The following is a 23,494-nucleotide window of genomic DNA, read 5'->3' as shown; positions in this document are numbered from 1 at the left end:
TCACTGACTAAAATGGTGTTGTGAATTTAGTTACCATGGAGCATGTCAAATATTTTATTACCCAGCTCTCTGTGGAACTCTAATGGGGCTAAAGTCTGCGTTTATCTCAAATTTACTGACCAGAGGTATCCCTGTCCAGGGAGCTTGAGTCAGTTAAATAGTTCTTTATTAATAAAAAATAATGTTGATAGATTTTTTTTTTGCCTGGTTCTCTGATCCTCATTATTTCTGTTAAATTTTGGAAGTTCACTCTAGTAAAGCTGATAAAGAGTAAAGTACTTTCTTTATAGGATTTCCAGACATAATTGCTGTGCTGACCCACATGATGACAAACATTTTAAACTTGTAGCACCAGAATTGTTCTGCATCTGGGCTAATGAGGATGCAGCTTTTTCTGAAAGTTGACCTCATGTTGAACTCTTGTAGTAGCAAAGAAACAACACACTTTCTTTTCTCAGAGAGCAGCACTGGATAATGTTCTCCTCTACTACTCCATATTACACTGAGGTGACTTGTACTTTCTCTTTTAATAAAGGCCTTTACAATGCACTGTCAAAAGATTGGCTTTTGTAGTTCCTCTTCAAAAATACTGTTTTGCTGAGTAGGTGTGTAGCCGCTGTCATTTAGAGCTCGCTGTACAAAGGAAAAAGTAAAATCTGGTTTTGCTGGAGTCTAATTACTTTCTCACAGCCCAGCACAGGGAAAGTTGCCTTTTCCTGTCTTCATCTTCCCTGCTGTAAAGCCAGGCATTCATTTCAAAGCAATCATTCGAAGTGCAAAAGCCAACAGGCTGCTGAGTATTGTGAGCAGGTCTGCTTTTGGAAAACATGGACAGAGGGGAAGGAGGTGGCAGATAGTGGGTGAGATCAAGCTGCTTGGAAATGTTCTCAGTCTAGAAAGTGAAGAAACCCAGAAATTAATGTGACATTCATGTCTAATTAAGTTTAGCAGTTTTCACATTTGCCCTAATTTTAGTTCAAATGAAGACTTGTTTTACTAGCGGTGACATTTAGTTTAATGAAATAGAAATAAGTATGTGTATACTGGGGAAGAGGATTTACTCATGGGGAAAATAAATGACATGAACAGAAATACACACAGCAAGAGATGCTTTGTTGATTTGTATGAGAAGAGATGTTAAAATCTGTTTCACATTGTCTCACAAATGGGTAGACCTGAAAGGTTGTGTTGTCCTCTTTCCTGAAAAGCTGAGTGACAGAAAATTGATGGAGACACATGTTGTCTCCAAGAGTGTTTTTGTGCTTTAACGCACAGTGTGTTTGCACAGCACTTTTCTCTCAACACACCTACCAATAATTCAGTGGACATAATTTTATTGTTATTGAGATCCTACTTTTCCCATGAGTGACTGTCAGAACAATTTGAAATAAAGAGTGTGGACATGTTGCTTTAACTTGAAGGTTGGAGTATTTGATGTGTCTAGAAAGATGGATTCAAGTAAAAATAGTCTTTCTGAACAAAAAAGAAAAAGGGATGCACTCTAATGGCATGATTAATGTGTTAAATGAAAAAGCCGATTAATGATTAATAGTTATGAGAATCACTGGGTTCACATGGCCAACAATTGTGAGCCTGTCAGAAGTGTGAACAATCTGAAGTAAGTTTTTCTCTTTGTCTGTTAATCAGACAGTGAGCTCTTTGAAGTCATCCTTTTGAGTTCTGGGAAACTGTGATGTGGTGTTCACAAGATTTTCTAACCTATTAAGATTAAATCATTTATTTATGAAATAGAAAATTATTTCACAGATTTTTTTAACATAGAAAAATAATTGTTAGTTGCAGTCCTTGCATGAACCCAGTTGTTTTAGACTGTTGAGTGAATACAACAATGTTAATATATCATCTTGGGCCGTGGGGAATTATGACACACATTTTTCTGACTTTTTATCAACAAAACTATTAATCTAGAATATAATATGAGCTCAATTCATCAGGAAAATAATAATATGCTACAGTGGCAGCAGTTTTAGGCCAGAATTTATAATGATCTCTTCACAAGAATTTTTTTATCAGGGAATGTTCTGATCATTTTGTGCTATATAAATATATACCTATCATGACATTTAAATTTAAATCACTTTTCCTATATGTCAGGATAATCTAATGTCTGTACTTTTTTGCCCCTTTATAATGTACACCTGTTCAAGTATGCAATAATGCAAATCTCTTATCCACCAATTTTATGGCAGCAACTCGGTGCATTTAGGCATGTAGACATCATCAAGACTACCTGCTGATGTTCAAATTGAGTGTCAGCATGGAGAAGAAATGTGACTGAAGGGACTTTGAATGTGGCACGGTTGTTTGTGCCAATCTGCTGGGCTTTTCACGCACAATAATCTCTACAGTTCACAGAGAACGGTCAGGGAAAGAGAAAATATCCTGTGTGCAGCAGCTGTCAGGGCGAAACTGTGTTGTTGATGCCAGAGGTCAGAGGAGAATTGCTGGACTGGTTCAAAATGATAGAAAGGCAACAATAACTCAAACACTCATTACAACCAAGGTATACAAAAGCTCCTCTCCCAATGCACAACATGTCAAACATTGAGACGGATGTGCTTCAGCAGCAGAAGACCACTGGACACTTTATTAGGTACACATAATATTGAAAGCGTGGCTTGTGAGTGTATATTATACGTCACTCTATCCACTGACTCTGTAATGTCTTTTGTAGGGGTGTCACGATCTCGATTGTAAATGGAATATTGATCAAAACTACGTCAAAATCTCACAGGACTTAACCACACCCCCAGTGTGACGCCCTGCTGACATGCCAGAGGGGTTGTGGTTGTAGCTATTGTAGCACGACTACACATTACTTCCTCCCGCTAACCCGAAGCTGCTGCCAACTAATAGTAACCATGGCAACAGTTTGGGCGACACATTGACAAGAAAACCACAGTGTGTAAACTGTTATTTATATATTTTTTATTTTTTTTATATATATATATATATATTTAACATAGTAAAATAATTGTTAGTTGCAGTCCTTGATATATATATATATATATATATATACACATATATATATATATATATATATATATATATATATACATATATACATATAGTAAAGCACAAGACATCTCCGTGTGCATCATAAGGAGGTCGACTTAACTACGAAAACAACTCCGTTGAAAACGGTAACTAATGCTATATGTGCGTTTGTAGCGTCTGACATGCAAACTTATTTGTTGGTGGCAAACCGTTTTTAAATGTTTAAAACCGGATTTAAGCATTTAATTAACATAATGGAACAGGAAATGCCAAGCAGGTCGCATCTTGCTACAAAGGTGTTGTCTTCCATGTATGATGTCAAGTAAAACGTTATTGGAGGTGTGAACGGTGCAGATTTAGTGGCCTTAACAACAGATTGCTGGACCTTCAGAGCAACACAGAGCCACATGACTCTATGACTTCTCTTCTTTTTATCATGACATAAAACCAAAAAAGATTGAGAATCGAACTGTGACCTTAAAATCGAAAATCAAATTGAGTATTTGAAGAATTGTGCCACCCCTAGTCTTTTGCTATTTTGAAGTATACACATAGACACATTTATTGTCCCTGTATCTGCAGGTGTTATCTATTCACAGCATGTTGAAAACACAAACATATTTCTGTGAACCCCTGGGCCTCTGCTCCGTTAATCCACGCTTGGTCTGATTGACTGCACACTTACTTACACTTGATGAATACTGAAGTGAGGCTGAGATGAGCAGAGAACTCTGCAGAGTGGAGGTGAGGACAGCAGAGCAGCTCAGGTGTGAGTTGTGTTACCATTTGCTGTGTTGAGATTAGGTGTCTCACTGGACCAGTGACTGTTTACAACATTATTTCTGGAGATGGAGAAGAGATGACGTTTTTATTTCGCCGCTGTCATCTCGTTGTGGCTCGGCACAGCACTGGTTGACATCCTCTCTTCTTCACTGTCTCTAACTCAGCACGAGGTTTTAATGGTTAGTGCTCACTAAGCAGGCTTTTGTTTTTACTATGTTTTTGAGGGCTGCATCTCCACATGACCAAGATGTTTTGTCTCCATGACGACAGTTTTGTCCTCCTTTCTCCTCTCTAAAATTCCTTCTGTCTTATCATACTTGTCTTCCTCCGCAGCCTCCAAGTAAATGAACTTCCTGTGAGTGGCAGAAAGTGCAGATTAAAGGTGGCACAGAGTATTTCCTGGTTAGGTGGGCAGCTATGGAGGAAATGAGATGACAAAGGGAATATAATGACACAAAAGTGTATTGAATATGAGAGCAAGCCAGGAGGCAGACAGGCTGCTTTAGCCTGTAATAAATGTGTGCTTGTGCATTCACACAGTATATCTAAATATTTATGTCGGTAGCTGAACAGTGTTTTTCTTTTATATAAAAACTTGTATACAAGTATATATTTAGTGCTCCTGACTTTTTAGTTTGTCTCAGCACTGCAACACATTTACATCCATGAGGTCAATACTGATTGACATCTGCTCATCCCAGTCGCTTTTCCCCACACCTATTCAGTTAATTGTTCTCCAAGGTTATTTAGCAGTATCGCTGCATCATTCCGGTAACACATGTTTCCCTCTTTTCTGTCACTCACTCATCTTTTATTTATTTATTCCATGCCTTCCTCCTCCCTGCCCTTTTGCTCTTTCTGTTCCCCTTATACGTCATCCTTTTGCTATATCCTTAGCTTGATTTATAACTCATCATAGCTGTGTGCCAAAGTCATATTTCAGCTGGTAAAGGAACCGTCTTGAGTCTGATGTGACTCGAGTGTCGTGAATCATGGTGAGGAGACTGATGTCAGTATAAACACACCCAGAAAATACATTTATGGAAACAAATACAGTTATACAACCATTAGTTATTGTTGTCTCAGATCAGTTTTACAGTTAAATAACCAAATATCATTTACTCAAAGTCATCATATACTCTATAGTTGGTGTTACAATTACATTGCACTCATAATGATAATAATGATTTTTTTTGGTGGCTTTTTTGCTTTTATTGGACAGGACAGTAAAGTGTGAAAGGGGGAAGACACGTAGCAAATTACCAACTGAGCTATCTGGCGCCTCCACATTATTACTGTTACATTTTACCATTTACAAAAAATATGTCTAACAGAATTGGAATTCAACTACTGTGTTGTATGTCCAACATAGGAAGTCGCAGTGAAATCTCATATACAAACAAACGGCCCTTCCACTGCAGTACATGTTTATAATACTAATGTAGTGAATATGTTTTAGGGGGGGAAAAGTTCCTGTCTTTAGGCCTTTATCCTGCACAGAATTCGAAAGTAGGCAGTTGTGGTGGCTGGTATGAGCTGATATTGTTTGGAAAACAAATTGACTTTTTTCAGCTGTAAGTCAATAGTGTACAGATGTTTCATTTAATTAATTGTATGCAACTAATATATTATTATTATTATCATCAAATCACCATGTATTTATGTAAGTGTCACACTAAATAAGTGATACTTTTTTTTATTTTTTTAAAGCTACTTTTATGTTTATATTATATTATTTTGATGTGTGTGTTTCAGTAAAGTGATTGACATATGTATTTTGCATAACAAATTTAATGCTTGCACAGTACAGCACATGGTTTCTGCTCAACATCACCACAGCATCAGTAGAGCACTGCTTACTGTACATCCACGCACGCACACATGCACGCGCACACACACACACACACACACACACACACACACACACACACACACACACACACACACACACACACACACTCATTTCTCCCTCTGTCACTGAGCAGATTGATCTAATCTCAGATTGATCTGCATCCATTTATAAAGATGGGCTCGTCCCTGCAGGTGTGATTTATCAATAAGCACTCTGCGTTGACACCATAAAAGTTGATTTGCTGGAGCCTTAATAACAGTTGTTTGCTGCTGACTGTGGATGTCAGACACCCTGGGGATCCATCTCTTTCTGCTGCTTGTACTGCAGTTTTAAACCTTAAGGCTGCTCGGGTGAAGTGGATGTGGGGAGATTTGAGCTCAGTTTTGTGCTTGTACAGGCACAGCTGGAATCCACTGGAGCCCTCCCACACTTCTCCTCATTTAGTGGCTGTGTGAGTGGGCCCTTAAACTAAAGTACTAAAGAAATCCTAATTGCGCCTGAACACAAAGACGTGAGAATTAATTTGGTGCGTGGATAGGAAAGTATACATGATCACGCAGTTCTGTCAAAGCTAAGCAGTAATTAGTTCCGGTCATACAATTGTTAAATGAGTTAGAAAGCTTATGTCACTGTCTGAGTTGAAATCTAAAGGATATATTTAACATTATGGTATTCCCTAACTTTTATTTGAATATGTGAATCTTTCAGTCTTTTAGTCTGTTGGGGAGACAGATGTGTGAGCAGGGAGATGAATGTACAAAATGGTGCACTGTGTTTTTAAATTCACGTTGTGAATAAATAGAGAAATCCTGCACTTTTAACTTTTCATATTTATTCATATATGTATATGTATGTATGTATATATATATATATATATATATATATACATATATGTATATATGTATATGTATATATGTGTGTGTATATATGTGTGTATATATATACATATATATATATATATATATATATATATGTGTGGGGCCACACGGTGGTGTAGTGGTTAGCACTCTCGCCTTGCAGCGAGAAGACCCGGGTTCGAGCCCCGGTTGGAACAAGGGCCTTTCTGCATGGAGTTTGCGTGTTCTCCCCGTGTGTGCGTGGGTTCTCTCCGGGTCCCCCGGCTTCCTCCCACAGTCCAAAAACATGCAATGTGGGGATAGGTAAATTGAACACTCTAAATTGACCATAGGTATGAGTGTGAGAGTGAATGGTTGTTTGTCTCTATCTGTGTGTGGCCCTGCGATGGACTGGCGAACTGTCCAGGGTGTACCCCGCCTATCGCCCGATGTAGCTGAGATTGGCACAGCACCCCCCGCGACCCTCTGGCAGAGGATAAAGCGGTAGATGATGACTGACTATATGTGTGTGTATATATGTATATGTATATGTGTGTGTGTATATATAGATATGTACATATACACACACATACATATACAACCTATAACATCAGATATTGATTGTGAATAATGAGAGTAAGACTAACTGAGTTACAAGGCTCAGCTCTGCTGTCAGATCTTCTCTTTCTCTTACATCGCAGCTACAGACACTGGAGTCACTCCCACTCCTGCTATATCAGTATTTCTCAATAGGATATACTGATTGTGCAAGGTAGTGAAGATGTGATGCTTCTTGGTCACAGTCAGTGATTGTTTTCTTTTCTTTTTTCAAATCACTTGAGCCCTGCAGCTGATGAAATAGAACTAATGAGCTAATTATTCTTAATTGCTTTGTCTGGATGTTTTTTCTTTTTGTAATTGTGTGTGAGATATCAAAGTGACACATTTTGTTTTGTATTGATTGATTCATTCAAGAAACATTGTGCAGGTGACAATACATCTTTGTCAAATATTTTCATTACCATGAGGTATTGCAGGCATGATACCTCTATGGGGTTTCTTTCTGGGGAAAATACGATGAAGTTTATTCAATGAGCAGCTGCAGTGTTGCTTGGTGAGTGAGTGTTTGTTTATGGCTCTGACTTAATCAGCGATTCAGCAAATTAATCTTTCAATTGTATTCAGTGAGGAACACTAAAGGTTCCTGTATGTGTTTTCAGTTTGTCTCTGCACGCATTTTCTTTGTTTCTGTGTATTCTTGGCTGTTGTAACGTTGTGAGATAACTGCAATTCCTTAATCTGGGTTTGTCTTTGCCTTAAATATTTTACGAGCTACATAAAAAAAAAAACAAGTTACTCCTTGAGGAAAAGAAAATGCCAGTATCAACTCTCAACTTGTTAAGCTTTATTTTCTTTTTCTGAATTATGAGCTCCAAAATGTGTGACATGAAGCTGGAGCATACAGTAATTAAGGACCATGGTCTGATGTTAGGATGTTATTACTTGTAGCCCTTTGCCCTATAGTTTTCTGTGTGAATTATCGGAACATTAACAATCTCAGTGTTCTGTATACCTTTAAAAACCTGCAAGTGTCCCAAAAGCCATTGTTAAAAGAGCGTATAATCCGCACAATAATGTTGAATACAATGGAGTGTTGTTTACTGTGTTTATCATTATTAAAAAAGTTTTCTTCGACAAAGAGCACTCCACAGTTTTGAAAATAACACTTCAGTTTCACAGAGCACACATTATCCTTGGAGGTTTAGTGGAAGGAAGAATAGTTTTACCTTGAAGGAAGTGCATGGCAAATTATACAGTTTGTCACAATAAACTGATTCTCTTGTGGTTTTTCCTTTTTTTAATTATTACCACAACAAATTATCTGTATTCTTTATCAGGATTGAGGGATGATTTTTTACTGTTCTGCTCCAGAAAGTGCTTGTATTGTGAGAGATTTACTGATGCAAGTGGCTTGATGCTGTTCAGATAGATAGATTGATCAGGGACCCAGACAAACTTTTTTCAATGTTTGCACCAGCACACAATTTAGGTGCACCCAAATGTTTTAACGCTCTAGTCCCCCCACAGTTGTCAAATCGTATTGTCACAAGCCAACAATACCGGTAAACTCTGAAGCAGGACTTCTTATGTACACACAATCATGTCCTCAGACCAGATGCAGTAGCCTGTGTTGTAGCATTTTATACAGTGATTACATTGTTTTATTTTTCAATAGAAAAAAAAACAACAAAATCTAACCCCAAGACATGTTTTTGTGGCACAGACCCCAAACCAGACGTTACATGTGCCAATAATGGTGCAGCAGACCTGCTCAGGCTTTGAAAGGTGTGCCATTCACCCTGTTGTAAGTTGGTGTACCGTCAAAATAATGTTGGGGATGTTATTTGAAGGTTGAAATCCTACATTGTGCTACTTTAAACAAGCACACACAGATTATATGATAATGTCCTCTCGACTCTGATAGATGCATACCCTGCTTTGACGTTTCTTGTTTATGGTTTGCTTTTTCTGCAGTTTAATAGTTGAGGTGAATATTTATAGACCGCTTCTGCAGGTACTGTTGATGGCACTAGGTTGAACATCACACTCTTGAAGTAAGTGCTTGTTGAATGCATCTGTGATGTAACCTTGTTTGTTCCTGGCTTTGAGGAGCTTATATTCACCTCTAAAGGCATCAACTGTCTGGGCTGTTCTTTTATTTATTTATTTATTTATTTATTTTTCCAGCAAAGAATCTGCTCCTTTTTTATCAGCACAGTGTTGACTGACATGTTGTTTGGTAGTTTTTCTTTTTTCACCCATTTGTGTCCTTCACTATATTCCAGTCTTTAGTGGCCTGCTGAGCTCCTAACATAACTGCTCATTGAGTGCGCCCAGAAGACCGCTGTCCTCATCTTGTCACATATATGTATATATAAGAGCCTCTTAGTCTCCAGTTTGAGCCTCCAGCTCTGCAGCCCTGCTTATTTTCACCCCTTTGCTCTGTGTGTTGTCTGTGGTTCAAACCCAGGTTGCAGGCAGCCAGCCGGTTGGACAGAAAACCAGTGGAGCTGCAGTGCCTCGGGCGTGAATTTAAACGGCTCTGACACAGGACATGCTCTGCTGCTAACATTAGATGCACAGCTGTAGTGGCTGTGTTTCAGCAAACCAACACAGAGGAGAGACCATCCTATACTATCAACGTGTGGCTCCATCAGTGATTCATCATTTTCTATCTGTGCACTTACTGAGGTTTGGATTAACTTGCTCTCTGATCTGATAGCAGAGCTTCCTGGGAGGTGTGTGTCTTGGCTTTCATCTTTCATCTTGGTCCAGCCTTTATCTTTGTCGCTGTCCTCCTCATCCTCTCCCCTCACACCCTTCATTTATCTCAGCCTGAAGCAGTAGTGGGTGGCACAGGGGTGTTTTCTCAATCTCATGCCTCTCTCCTGTGGAATTGTCATGGTGGTGTTATAGAGCATAGTTTTTCCACCTCTGTTATTTCCTCTCTTCCTCCTTTTTATACCTCATCCTATGACTTCACACAAATGCTACTGTTCCTATGATGCCACTCTCTATTTTACTTGCTAAAAGTAAATGAGTAAACGCACACTGTAAGGAATTTTAACTAGGCAGAAGATGAGTCAAGATAGTTTGACCTTGGCTATGCAGTGTGACAGCAACAACTCATTGAAACCTTTCCCCTTTACAGTGAATCTGAAATTTAGATGGTCATTCACTTTAAGGACAAACGCTGTTTTCTCCCATCCTGGTGCCTCCTGTCTCTCTCCTCGCACTCTCCCTCCCACCCTCACATTACATGGCCTCATTTGGCACAGAGAAAATTGCAAGATGAATACAAACTCACCAAAAATATGCCACTGAAAGCCGGAATTTTAAGCTCAATGTGTGTGCTCAGACACAGATTTTATGTTATTGCTGTAGATCTGTACTCATTACACACTTGTGCTTAGAGGGCATGGAGGGATGATTACTGGTTTTTGCTGTCAAGCAGGCAGGCACACATTTATATAGTGAAAGATTTGCATAAAATTGAAGGAAAGGGATATGCTCTGAAGCAACATCATATTTTGTTCAATTTATGGTGTATCTGGTGTCATCACTGTTGCCGTTTTATCCGTTCTTTTATGTTAAATGTAGTCTGTTCCTTCTGACTTGACTCACTCATAGCTTTTAGTTAGCTTTTAGATATTTATTCATATTACCTAAAGAAAGACAATTATTGGAAATTTGTACTAGTGATGACCATTTTTCTACCACATTTTCAGGGTTCTCTTACCTCTTGTTTAGGGATGTCATATTGCTAGTATTGTTGTGATTTAGCCAATTTATTATTCAACTTGACCAGTGTAGCCAGTGCTCGAACAGTCTGGTAAATTCCCTTCCCTTGAAATTCACTTTGCCTGTTTGCACAAAGCTCAGAGTCAGATGCAAACATCTGATGATAGAAAAATGTTTATTGCATCACAAATCACTCTTGATGGTGATATTTCTTCCCAATGTGGATGGCAGTTTTTGGTTTTTTTGCGGGGTGGCTTTCAAAAAATGTATTTTCCACTTCATATTGAAGGATGCAATATTGATTTATGAAGTCTTATTGATCTTTTTGATTGTCACAGCAAAACAACACAACATCACCGTTGTCTTTTTGTGAACAGCAAAGAGTGCATGGATTCAGGTCAAGCTGCGCTCACAGTGCCATCTGCTGGTGCAACTTGGTAAATACTTTAAACTGTCTGGGTGCTTCTAGGCTGTATATTTTAAAAAAAATCTATGGGTTTTTAAGGTTCATATTTAAATTATCATTTTGTGTGGCTTAATCTAACTACTTAGATGTCAATTTTGAAAATACACATTTACATTTTAATGGTGCACTAGGTTAAAGAGATCCGGCAATTCAAATCATATCACAAATCTAACCGAGTTGAGGCCTTGTGAACTGGAATGGAATACATTTAGGAAATCAATTGCAATGCCCAGCCTTCATGCAGCACAGATGGTAATTTGCATTCAGGCAACACAAGCAAACATATAGGAGAGTGAACTAGACACAGTAAAGCAAAAAAGAACAGTAGAACAACTCCAACCAACCAAGACTCAACCAGGAGTTTGTTCCCAAATTTACTACCACTATTGTCACACAGAGTCAAATTAGTTTGCACAGCAATTCCCACAACTGAGTCAAACACCAACTGCTTTTACCACCAAGAGTCCTGTCAAACAATTCAGAGAGACAGAATGAGAGCCCCAAAACAGACAGTTTAGTGCTCAAAGCAAACTCGGTTACAAATGCCTGCAACACACCATATGGAAAAGAACCATATGGGAACATGTTCTGATAAATGTTCTTGTTGAGCCTTCTCTTTTTACTTCAGCTAGTTTTGCCTTATATGACAATGAATGGATTTGAATTGTTTGCTTGTTAAACAATACATTTAATTTCATTTCATGACATTATGTATATTTGTGTTTATTTGTTCACTCTATAAACTCATCAAATTGTATAACAATAACACAAAAAAATACTAGAATATTGATGTTGACATACAAACTAAACATACTTCAGGTACTCACATGTGTTGGAATTATCACACTCATCTTTGAATCCATTTAATTGCATTGCCAAGCTTTGTTGGCAGTGAGTTTTAAATTCTAGTCATGATTGGGATGCTTCCAGAGATACAAAGTGTGGCAGGCCAAAGAACAAAGAAAAACATGTGCTTAATATTTACCTTTGATCATAAGTACATGACGTCCTTCATAAATATTTTATTAGAAATGACCTGCATGTAGCTTCAAAAAAGGTAGAATATGAAAATACAGAATTCATGCAATGCTGTAAAATTGCAAAACTCACTGGATTCAGAGGAAGTTAACCAAGGATTATTAATAATATACTTAATTATTTGTTTATTAACATCAGGACATTAACACATGTTCAGTGATAGGTCAGGTAGAAAAATGCAAACAGATTTTACTATTTAATAAGCAGAATTATGTGTTCAAATGTTATGCAACTTGGGTTTAGTTTTTATTTTCAGCAGTTACATAAATACATATTTATTTAGTTTACAAACATGATGAATGGAGCAAATTTGTTCTATAAAGTGTATTTTACTTCCATACGAAGTGATTAGGTATTCTTTCAAACATTTCTGCTCTGTTACTTCGTCAGTTCCTTCTTAAATTACAAAGTGACAGAACAAGAACGTATCGGAGGATCTGCCTCAAATCTTTTATGCTTTGTTTTTCTTTTGTTCTTGTCTTCATTCCAGCTATTTCCATACCATGTTTTGCACAATATGTTGATTGTTATAAAGGTGTTATTTTGCCTTGTCATCACTTCAAATTACGTTTTGCTTTTTACCCTAAACAACACTCCACTCCGTGCACCGTCTGACACTGTGAGAAAGTTTCAACATTTTTTGGTGCCACTAGGCATTTCAACACATTTCCTGCCAAATCAGACCCACATTGACATCATCTGACATGCAGTGTAGAGGTTGCCAGTCTCCTTGGCAATGCTCTTGTTTGCATGTAGCAATTACTGTGACCATGTGTCATTGGTGTGGAAATGCATCACTTAAAATCTCTCGCTCTCTCCTTTTCACACAGACACGATGGGATATTTAAGACAGCCTACTAACTGAAGACAAAAAGGGAGACATTTAAGTGGTCAAAGCAGCCATTAATGCAGTATCATAAACATAATCAGAGATGGTATTAAGCCATTACTAATGTGAGATTTAGTGTGGAATCCCTCTTTAATGCATTAATCTCACTCCTTCACGTTCCCTCTGTGATGTGACTGCAGCACAAGAGAGTTGGCTGTATATGGTTTTAATTCCACTCTGCGTTCCTTGGTAATTGAATTCATTACAAGGACACCGGGCCAAAGCGGCTGTTATTTCTCAGTCAATAGAGGTTGCTAATTAGAAATTAGCTCAAACATTCTTGTGCGCAGCCCTCGGGGAGTGTCGTCATCAGTCTCAATCTCTGACATAACAACTAGTGACTTTTGAGTACAGGCCACCTTTTTGCAGAAGAGAGAGTGGTCTTATGTTTATCATAGTGTTGAGTGGTGATATGCTGTGTCAGGCACTGCCCACATTTGAAAGTGTACTGTGAATGTTAAGGGATTCTGATGTGTTCATATGGTACTCTGAAAAGACTCAGGTTCATCCGTAAGGGAAAATACTGAATGAATTAAGAAAAAGAAAAAAAAAAGTCAGCAAGGCAACTGTGCGTGTGAATGGTTGTATTGTGTGACATGAAATATGAATTTTTTTTCCCCCATCTCGGGGTGTAGGGCATTTCATGCTCAAATCTCCCAGAGGAGGACTGAGCCTCAGGAAATTGTAGTTTCTCTCCTCACATCTTGAGACTGAATCACTGTGTGAGAGAAGACACATTTCTGTAGTTCTTTGAAATCTTCAGATACTTTTCAGTACAATAAAGCAGTACAACTAAGGAAAATCATTTGTTTTTACATGCCAAATTTTAAGGTGTCATGGACGGCCTGTTGAAAATTAATTTCTGGTACCAAAAGAGAAACACAGGCATAAACACAAACTTTAAAGAACAAAAGAAAATATGTTGATCTGAGGAAACTAGCCTGTGGAGAGTGATTTGAGATTAATAGTAGTTGAAGATGTTATTTACCTCTACCTCAGAATTGTGAATTGTGGGTTTTAAACTGCTGAAAATAATGGAAAATGTTTTGGTGGTTTTTCATGATAAAAACATGCATGCAGATTTTACAGAAATATTATGCCAATCACCAAAGAAGTTGTGTTTACAGTAATTATGGCCTTATTATTTATAAGAAGCGATTTTGTTTGCCCCTTGCTGCATAAATACAATGACATTAGATGTAATCAGTGTAACAAATCAGAAAATATCACAGTTGGGAGTTGAGTTGACATATGTGGGTGAGCCTGTGTGTTTGTGCAGGACACTGGTTTTACATGCTTTGTTGCTGTGACCCAAGACTACATTCATCCCTGCTGCTACCACTGCTGTGCCGCACACATCCCTTCTGCAAAGATTAGCCTCCATCGTGAAGACTTGTACTATTTTTAACTGACCTAGCAAGCACAGTGGCCAACAAAGAGAAAGACGAAGACAAAGTCAGGTCCTCATCCATGAAACAGTGGCTCTGCCTCTTTGTCAGTCTCATCCTTCATTTTTGTGGCACCTTCACCTTTGATTTTACTGCAGTCTGCTGCTCATCTCTGCCCCTTCTCTCTGCATGCTCTTGATTTGGGCTGTCTAGGATAATGTTTGATCAACATTACATGATTTGAATACATTTTTCACTGTTTTTGGCTAGGCATTCAAAACAACTGGCTTTAGAAAATTTCAGTCTAACAGGCGTCTTTAACTCCAGGTGCTATTTTGTTCATTCGCAGCCCCGGTGTGACCCTTCAGCACCGACTCATGCTCTAACAGCTTACACGCTCCCATTACCAACTGACTAGAGCGTGAGCACATCCATCATCAGCTAGCACTGCAGTTCCTCCTCTTCTCTCCTCTTCTCCATCAGTCAGACTGACTGTCCCCCTACAGTACGTCTCTTTCTCTTCATCTCATTTCCTCCTACTCCCTTCATTCGCTCCTCTCGACATCACTTAAACCTCCGCTCTCTTCACCCGCATCCTTGTCTGCCTTTCACTTGTTTAACTTTGTTGTGACTCTTCACTACTTTGCCCTCTGTTGCACAGCCTTGGTTTTGACTGCATGCCATTGGCAATTTAGATCCTTGTTGCTGTGAATGGACACATGGATAGGTGTATAGATAGAAGGATTAAAAAAATAAATCAATATTAATATAGAGAAAAGGAGAATGGAGACTATTGCTATTCTGCCATTTGTTGTGAATAGACTACACAACAATTATAATTTAATTAACTTGTAATAATTATTGCATGTTGGTGTATATGTCAAGAGTTGCACTAAACAGGTTAGTCTATTATAACAAGATACATAATATAATAAAGTAAAACTCCAGGTAATGAGTACTTCCCATACGCTATATAAAAAGTGGACAGTCTTCCTGTTTGCTGGTTGAGGCGAAACAGAAGTAAAAATAAATTGAATAGTGACTCTGCTCTTATGTGGGCACTTATGTGTGGACACCAGTGTGATTGTGAACTGGTATCATCCAATAGGGGCCTGGCTGCAGATGACTTCGATTAACGCCTGGTTGCAAAATCTCATTATTGCACCAGTCAAATCGCGAGGCTTCTACCGGGAGTTCACATCTGGCCTGTGGCACCTACCTCCTGCCAGAGAATAGTTGATATATAAGAGAATCCTTCCCTTTTACTGATTGTAGTATCTCTGGAGGACTGCTGTATTGCAAATATTAGATTGTACGTATTTCTACATCAGTGTGATGATGTATAATTTATTTTTTGTGCAAACCTGGTTTTAGCAGAAAAAAATTGTTTATCCGAAAATGTATGACCCCAAGAGGCTTGAATTTGTCTAGCAGAGCAGTTTGAAAGAGGAGCTATGAAGCATGTGTGAATGCTACAGGGGTTGAGCTCTGAGGGCTGAGGAGTGACAACTCGCCTTTCACTTGACAGCTTTGATCTGTAACACAAAGTTTACGTCAGCCAACAGCTCCATGCAGCAACAAAGGAATATGGTATATACAGCAGTGTGAGTGGGACACATTTTCTTTAAACTAAAAATAAGTAAGTTCTGTAAGTTTATATATTTTCAAATGTATATATATGTATCCATCCATCCATGGTACAGAGTACTGTGCTGTGTACCTGTAGAAGCTGATATTTCAAAACTGCACACATGTCTCCTGTATTTCTTCAGTAGGTGATAGAGAAATAATTACACTGTAGCCAATGCTGCACAGCATTCCCTCGTGTAGCTGTGTGTGCAGAGCATGAAGTAAATATGCTCCTCCTATGTTTGAATCTCCTCGACAAAAGAGGGCGTCGTGATACACAGTGTCTGCTACATGATCAGGCCATATGTTAGGAGAGCACAACAGGCGTTGTCTGTGGATTTATCATACAACCTGTCATCTGCTGTTGAAATGGTCTCAGTGGGAGCTTTCATTTAAAAACATCTTTCTCCACTGTGTTTACTTATCTACTGTATTAGCTGTCGCTGTATCAGAGGTTTAACTTCAACCTGTTGCATATTAGGTTTAACTCTCATTTAAAGTTATTGCAAGCTGCAGAAGAGGGGGTTTAGTTACACTAATGAAAATAATATCAAGCAACAGGAAAGGGATTTCAATGAGTTACACAAAATAATCAATTCTCTCCTGAAGCTACACATTATATTCATGCTCTTTCATATTCCTCCACACCGGGGCAACGACATTTGAAACGGCCACAACATCTTTGTTTAATTAATTCTTTCTTTGTTGCTTTTCTTGGCATCCAGGCTTTTTGTGTGACAAACTTTAATTTTCCTTATTCGCAGTTCAGCAGCCACTGTGTTGCACAGTTTTATCCCAGGGGCCTCTGGTTGATCCAGGCTGTGGAAAAGGGCAATGAGTGGATCAGAGGGAGACACCGTGCCTTACAGCTTGTAATGGAGGAGTTTAGAGAGGACATTTCCTTTCTTTTGTTTCTGTGACATGAATCGCTTAGAGAGTTGACAGGACGAGAAGGGATTCTCCATGTTTTCATAGAGATGATTTCTGTTAAAATATCCACCCCAAACATTATAATCAAGCAGATAATGGTCATATGTCTGACATTTTTGTTTGGGGTGTAATCACCCAAATTTAGACATTGCTTCAGATATCCTTTAGGATATTTCCAACATTTAAAATGCAGCGGCAGAACAGCGTGTATTGATCTAAAACATCAACAGTAAATGTCAAGCTTTGGTGTTGTGCTGGCTACAGAAGTAAAAGAGCAGGCTGATGTTTCCACACAAACCATTTAGTATCAGTGTTCTGCAAAGAAACAGATACATTCACCAGCCAAAGGTACTAATGTCTCCCCCAGTAGTATCCTCTAAGACATAGTGTATTTAATAAATTGCTGCTTTTTTTTATCTGGAACATGAAACGAGTCCTAGGTCTTTAGAGAGGGTTAATTACTTACTCCATACTGTTATCAGCATTAAAGTATATTAACTCTTTATCGTTCTCAACCAATGGATAAATATGCCGTCAAAACAAACACTCAAGTTGGTATTTGAGGCAATTTGGATTGAAGCTTGGAGTACATTTGGTTTGTTTGTTTTCTCCACATGTTTGATAATATCATTTGACACAATGGCACAGCTTTATTGAGGTTTCTTCGATGAGGTTTTGGGCCACAGTCATTGTTGTAGTAGAATACAGCACAGAATATAAAAGCAGAAGCAGTGAATGTATAAACGTTCAAAAAAAAGAAGTTGTGTTTATTAACACAGTCTTGACACCTGATTAAAATAAGTCTATTTTTCGCTCTCCTCTCATCTCAGTTTTGGTCTCCGAGTATTAGGAATGAACTCCTCTTGCTAATCTGCTGCTAATACAGAATGTGGTGATTAGAACCTATCAAATAAGATAAGAAACAGCTGAAAGGCTCAGTACAGCCGGGGGATATCTGCACAGTTGGATCATAATGATCTCATTAGTACTATATGAGCAAACACTCGATTTCACATTACATTTAGTAATTTGTCCTAAAGGCCTGAAAAATGACAAGTCATTATGTAATTGCCTCTTTATATTGATTATATAATGTGATCGTTTAAACAAATTGCTTTACAATCCATAATGTAATTAGCCATGAATAATTTTTCTCTAAGAAAGCGATTTGTCAACATTTCTTGAAATGACACAATAGCAATTTGAAAGACAATGTATTTCCTAGCGAGAAAGACAGGTTACAGAGAAATGAAAGACTTGCCCTTTGAGCATTTCGATTAAACCCTGTTAAACACTGTATTTACAAATATAGCTCCAAACCAAGCCTAATAAAGCTATTTGCATATCACAAAGAAAGGGGGTTAGGTGTTTAAATGGAATACTAGCTGTCAGGTTATATAGAATGAATGAGATGTAATATGACACACGGCTCAGCATGCAGAGCCACAGCTAAATGTGATTGCAACTTTACTTTGTATAACTGCTGATAAATCGATTCCTTCAATCATATGCAAATGATTATTTGCAACTTCTGAATTAGCTGTAGACTCTGCCAGACAAACTCATAAAATGTCTGCCTCTGAGTCATTCGTCTTTGAGTTAACTTTATGAGATTTGTGTCCATAGGGGCCTCGAAGATGGAGTTATCTGGAGCTCATTAATGGCACACAAGAATAACATAATGGGATAAGTTCATGGCCTCACTGGGCTGAGAAAATCTACACACTCCTACGCTGACTCATCGTCACAGCCTATTTGCCGATTGTGCACTACTGAGTTTGACACATCTATTGTAGATATTTTATTTACAGTGAGAGCTGTTTTCAGAGGTTACAGACGAGCTCAAATATTTGGAAAGTTTGATTTGTTCTTTTGTAACCCAGGGGACTGTGTGTGTGGGATGTCTGGATATTTTGCTGTGTTGCTCTAGATGCCTTTGTTGTTAAAACTTTATTTATAATTAATTGCAGAGTAATTTAATTATCATCGCAATGGAACAGTGAATTCACTGTTATCCCTCCAAAAAATCTCTGCCCGGGCTGTTGCTCCTCTCTGTGGATGTGATTTTTAGTTTCTTTTTCTCTCTGATTGCTGACACTTATTCACTGATGAGATTAAAATATTATAGTTAGAATTTCCTGGTGTTTTTAATAAAGGAAAACCTGCATTTGACATTGTCAAGACCTACTGTGTTCCTCAAATTCTATCAGTCTCCATTGGCACTCAGTTAAAATCTATTCTATTCTAGTCTCTAGACTTCTTTATTTTCATAGAAAACTTGCAAAGTCATCTCTTACTTTTAATTGTGAGTTTGTATTATTATGTGTGTGTGCCTGTGACCTTATGTAGCTAAGGAATGTATAGTAAATTTGACAGTTGCTTCACAATTTTAGCTTTGAAATGCAACAACACTATATTGTTATTTACATGTGAAAGTTATTAATATGTGTTTTTGAGAGCAAAGGACTCTCATTTAATTCCTATCCTCACAGGGACTAGAACAACTATACCAGAGGGGTTAGATACTATATACTATATTCCAGTGTTTGGTCTCTGAGGCGGCAGCTGCCTCTGATCACTGATTCCTTTGTAGCCAATAAGAAGATGAAACCTTTTTAAAGGAGCTGACTAGTTTGACCATCAGTGCCAAGTCAGTATTTTGTATTATTTATTTGTATGTGTTTTGTAAGTCTGTTTTCAGGCCTGAATACCAATTCTCCACCATTTTTTTTTTTAAAGGTTTCTGTCCCAGAGAAAACCTTAAATGTGTTACTGCTTTCTGTCGCAGAGCTGGTTTAAACCTTGACATTTGTTGGGTTCACAGGCTGCTTACTGTGCATGCTTATCAGTCAGAAATGAAATGGTGAGGAACAGAGATCAAGCTTAACCTGGTTAATTTGCTCACCTCATACTGACGGGAGTGACTGCATGCTGATCAGCAACCATGACACATGGCAGCCTGCCTGCCAGAACTAGCCACTTGGACTCGATAATGCTTCTTTTGATTTATTTGGTTCTGTGTGAGAGTGCATGTGTTTACAGAGGTGCTGGGACTTAACTGCTGCACTACTGTTAAATCTCCACTTCTTTTTTTCTTGCCATTTGCAGTGTGGTTAGGGAAAAGCAGCAGCCAACCATATCATAAAATGTCATGTTTGCTTCAGTTTAAAGTCATACTGCCACGTTTATTAGAGCTTTGCTATTCATATTTGCAAATACTATGTTAAAGGGATTGTTTACTACAAGTGAAAAGCAAACCTCACAAATAAAGCTCTCTGTATTGTACATCAGGTGCAGGGATGTAGGGATGCTCTGTGTTTAATATTGAAGAATCACTTGCACTGTGCTAAAATGCCATTTGCAGAGGGATTTATTCATACAGTTGTGTTTTTTAAAGGACAATGCAAGTATATAAACATTTGGAACACTATTGTCGTAGCATTCTAAAACAGGGAAAGACATGAAAAGATTTGATGAAACCTACATAACATGGAACAAAAGTTGTATTTGAGGTTTTCTGCAGTCCAGTATATTTGCATACAGACATAGACACACCCAGGGCTCAATCCAAGAATTTGTACTGCACTGTCCTCACTGTCTTCCCCCCATATCTACACATGACACCTTCTTCAAAACAGTGTCATGCTTGTCCCTCCTGAGATGCTGGTACAGCTTTTTCCCACTTTAATCTTCAGATGCAGCCTGTTAGATTTTCTCAGTTCACTTACACCTTAATGTAGTAATACTAAAATCCAGTCCAACATTCTCCCTGACCTTTAGGAGTTTATAAAATGTAAAAAAATTCCAATTAAGTTGGGCATTTTTAGCATTACTTTTTCTTTAGCTCAAACTTTGCCCATGAATACTCTTTATATCCCACAGGATAGACCTGTAGACCTCTAATTGGTTTCTTCAACTGATAATGTTGGGAGACGAGTACCAGGAAAATTAAGAGTGCTCCGAGCTACTGCCTGGCCCATGACTTGCTTTGTTGGCTTCAGAACAAAATGTCTTTTTGAAGCCAGTTGCTTATAGCACTGTTCACCATCACTGAGCTGTTAAAAATTCTGGCAGCAGAGAGATGTTTTTGTTCAAAAACAGAATATGGGACTGAAATTGAATTTTGAAAGCTACTTGGTGAAGCAATCATGAGCCATTTCTCTCGATCAATAACCCTATAAAGCCCTTTGGGAACTGGGTAAAGTGTTATGATTATTTTGTGCAATGGTGGAGTGCAAATTGTGTGCATTATAAACAAAGAAAAAACAAGTAATATTGGCAGTTTTACTACCTGGCAGATGTAGCACATATACAATTACTTTTCTAATAATTAGGTATTGGTTTGCTTGGGTCATAAAGAAAGAAACTAAGAATCTAAATCCTCCAAATCCACTCATGAAATGTAATAAGAAAGAGAAGCTAAACTAAACCTGATTCAAAAATAATAATAATTAAAAAAAAGACTGTATAGTCCAAAGATAACTAGCGTAGTAGTAGTAGTAACAGTGGAAAAATGGAAATGATTCTTCACCATAGTGACCATGGTGACATCTCGCTGGCAGTGGCCATATTGCAGTACTGTAGTATGCTTTTATAAAGGTACTAGCTTTTTCTCCCTTTGAGACACTTACTCTGAGACTGCAGTGATACAGGTTTGACATTTTTCCTCAAACCTTCATGGGCTGTCAGGGGAAGATGAAGACAGATGCTTAGGGAAAGTGCAGTGGAGAAAGACATATTGGTGACAGATGAAAGTCAGCAGCAGTTTCTCTTTACTTTCAGTAGATGACAACTGACTTTGTGAGTAAAAAAACAAAACAAGATTTCATCTTTTTCTTTAATGCCGGTGAAGAGTGCAAAAAACCATGACTATACCGTCTGACAAATAGAGATTGGAAAAATCCACATAATCCTCTCAAGTCAGAAACCCGCAGAAGACATTTGATTATAAATGTGTGTTTAGAATGAATTACCTGGCTGGGAAGCAGTAGCACTCCTTTAATGGTTGTATTTAATTGTCCGATGTCTGCCTAAGTTTTTCATTTTTCTACATTTTCTTTCTCTCTCTCTCTCTCTCTCTCTCTCTCTCTCTCTCTCTCTCTCTCTCTCTCTCTATCTCTAATATCCTATCTGGTTTTCTTTAAACCCGCCCTCTCCATCTGTTCCTTTCTTCTTCATCAGTCATTACTTCTTGACTAATTCAAATGCTAATTCCAGCTCATTTCAGAGATTAATGTTTAGACTGATAACATATTGTGCAGAGCCAAACGACTCTACCTGGAATTGCTCTTTAGGTGTTATAAAAGAAAATCTCCCTCATTTTAATGAGTCATAACTAAAGCTTAGCCACGTAAGATGAATTCACCTGTAATTTCAGCACACGTTTAGTGCTTCTGCAATAATACATTTCTTATTCCCCTGCCTCTCTGCTGAAAATGAAGGACTCACTTGATCTTTTTCAAGTCACCTTGTCCTTTATTGTTCCTGCGCACAATTTTAGGCAGTATTTTTAATAAATGCTGCTTGTACATATGAAAAACAGAAAAACCAAACAATTGCACATTTTACTTTGTTCACAATAAAAAAGAAGGCACACAAGTGTGGTGGAATAATATTTATTTATTTGTTTGTTTTTTTTAGATTAAATTAAACCGTCTTACTAAATCACAGTTTTCACAGTTACCTACTTGTCACATACAAATAATATAATTAAACACAAGTCCAGGGTTAATTAATTATTTTGCACCAATAATTAGATCCTTGAATGCAATCATAATAACTCATTTTTAATTTTAATCACAATCGTAGAAGGAGGAATGCCATTAACAATTTCCATTTTGGATCCAGTTGTACGTTGGTACAATTCCAGGAATGTTTAAAACTCTGTGGGCACGGAATCCCTTATTTAACATCTTAATCACACACTCTGTGATTAAGTAACATTCACTGTTGTCATTACCTCAGCCCCTGTGGCTGTTTGACCTCTGCAACAGCACCAAAGTCTGAGAATATAAAAGGGTTTTTATCCATTTTTTCCGCTTGTTCTTCACATTCACTGATGGTGACCTTTGTTGTTGATATAAGGCAGTAGATAAAACAATAAATCTTCCAGTCTTTCATAAATTATTCGGAGTGCTTTTTCATTTACTTTAATTTGGACTTTTTTTTTTATTTAAGGCTTAGTTGACTTTAAGCAGAGATTAGACTTTACTCAATCAAGTACAGAGCGATGAAATATTAAACATGCTGATTGAAGTTGCATGCCGTATTCATTCAAATGCATTTCTACCTTGATTGTATTATAGTACACCTATAAAAATCAATTTAATTAAAGCTATTTTTTTTTCTCCTGTGTGAGCTGCA

The 23,494-nt window shown here is 37.9% G+C and overlaps 1 protein-coding gene and 1 long non-coding RNA gene across 4 annotated transcripts in view; one reads left to right on the top strand and one right to left on the bottom strand.

The window, feature by feature from the left end:
- Positions 1-23,494, top strand: part of asic2 (acid-sensing (proton-gated) ion channel 2) — a 278,639-nt gene that overhangs the window by 47,104 nt on the left and 208,041 nt on the right. The gene's annotated exons all lie outside the window — the stretch shown is intronic.
- On the bottom strand, positions 3,120-12,200 carry LOC131475497 (uncharacterized). The gene is made up of 3 exons (XR_009242509.1): positions 12,085-12,200; positions 9,738-9,938; positions 3,120-4,154 (listed from the first exon to the last, which is right to left on the bottom strand). It is a non-coding gene; the product is annotated as an uncharacterized LOC131475497 (long non-coding RNA).

This window comes from Solea solea, chromosome 16 (genome assembly GCF_958295425.1).
Source record: "Solea solea chromosome 16, fSolSol10.1, whole genome shotgun sequence".
In the NCBI taxonomy this organism is placed as follows: Eukaryota; Metazoa; Chordata; class Actinopteri; order Pleuronectiformes; family Soleidae; genus Solea; species Solea solea.
Note: the sequence above shows the minus strand (reverse complement) of the source record. Positions and strands in the feature narration are given on the sequence as shown.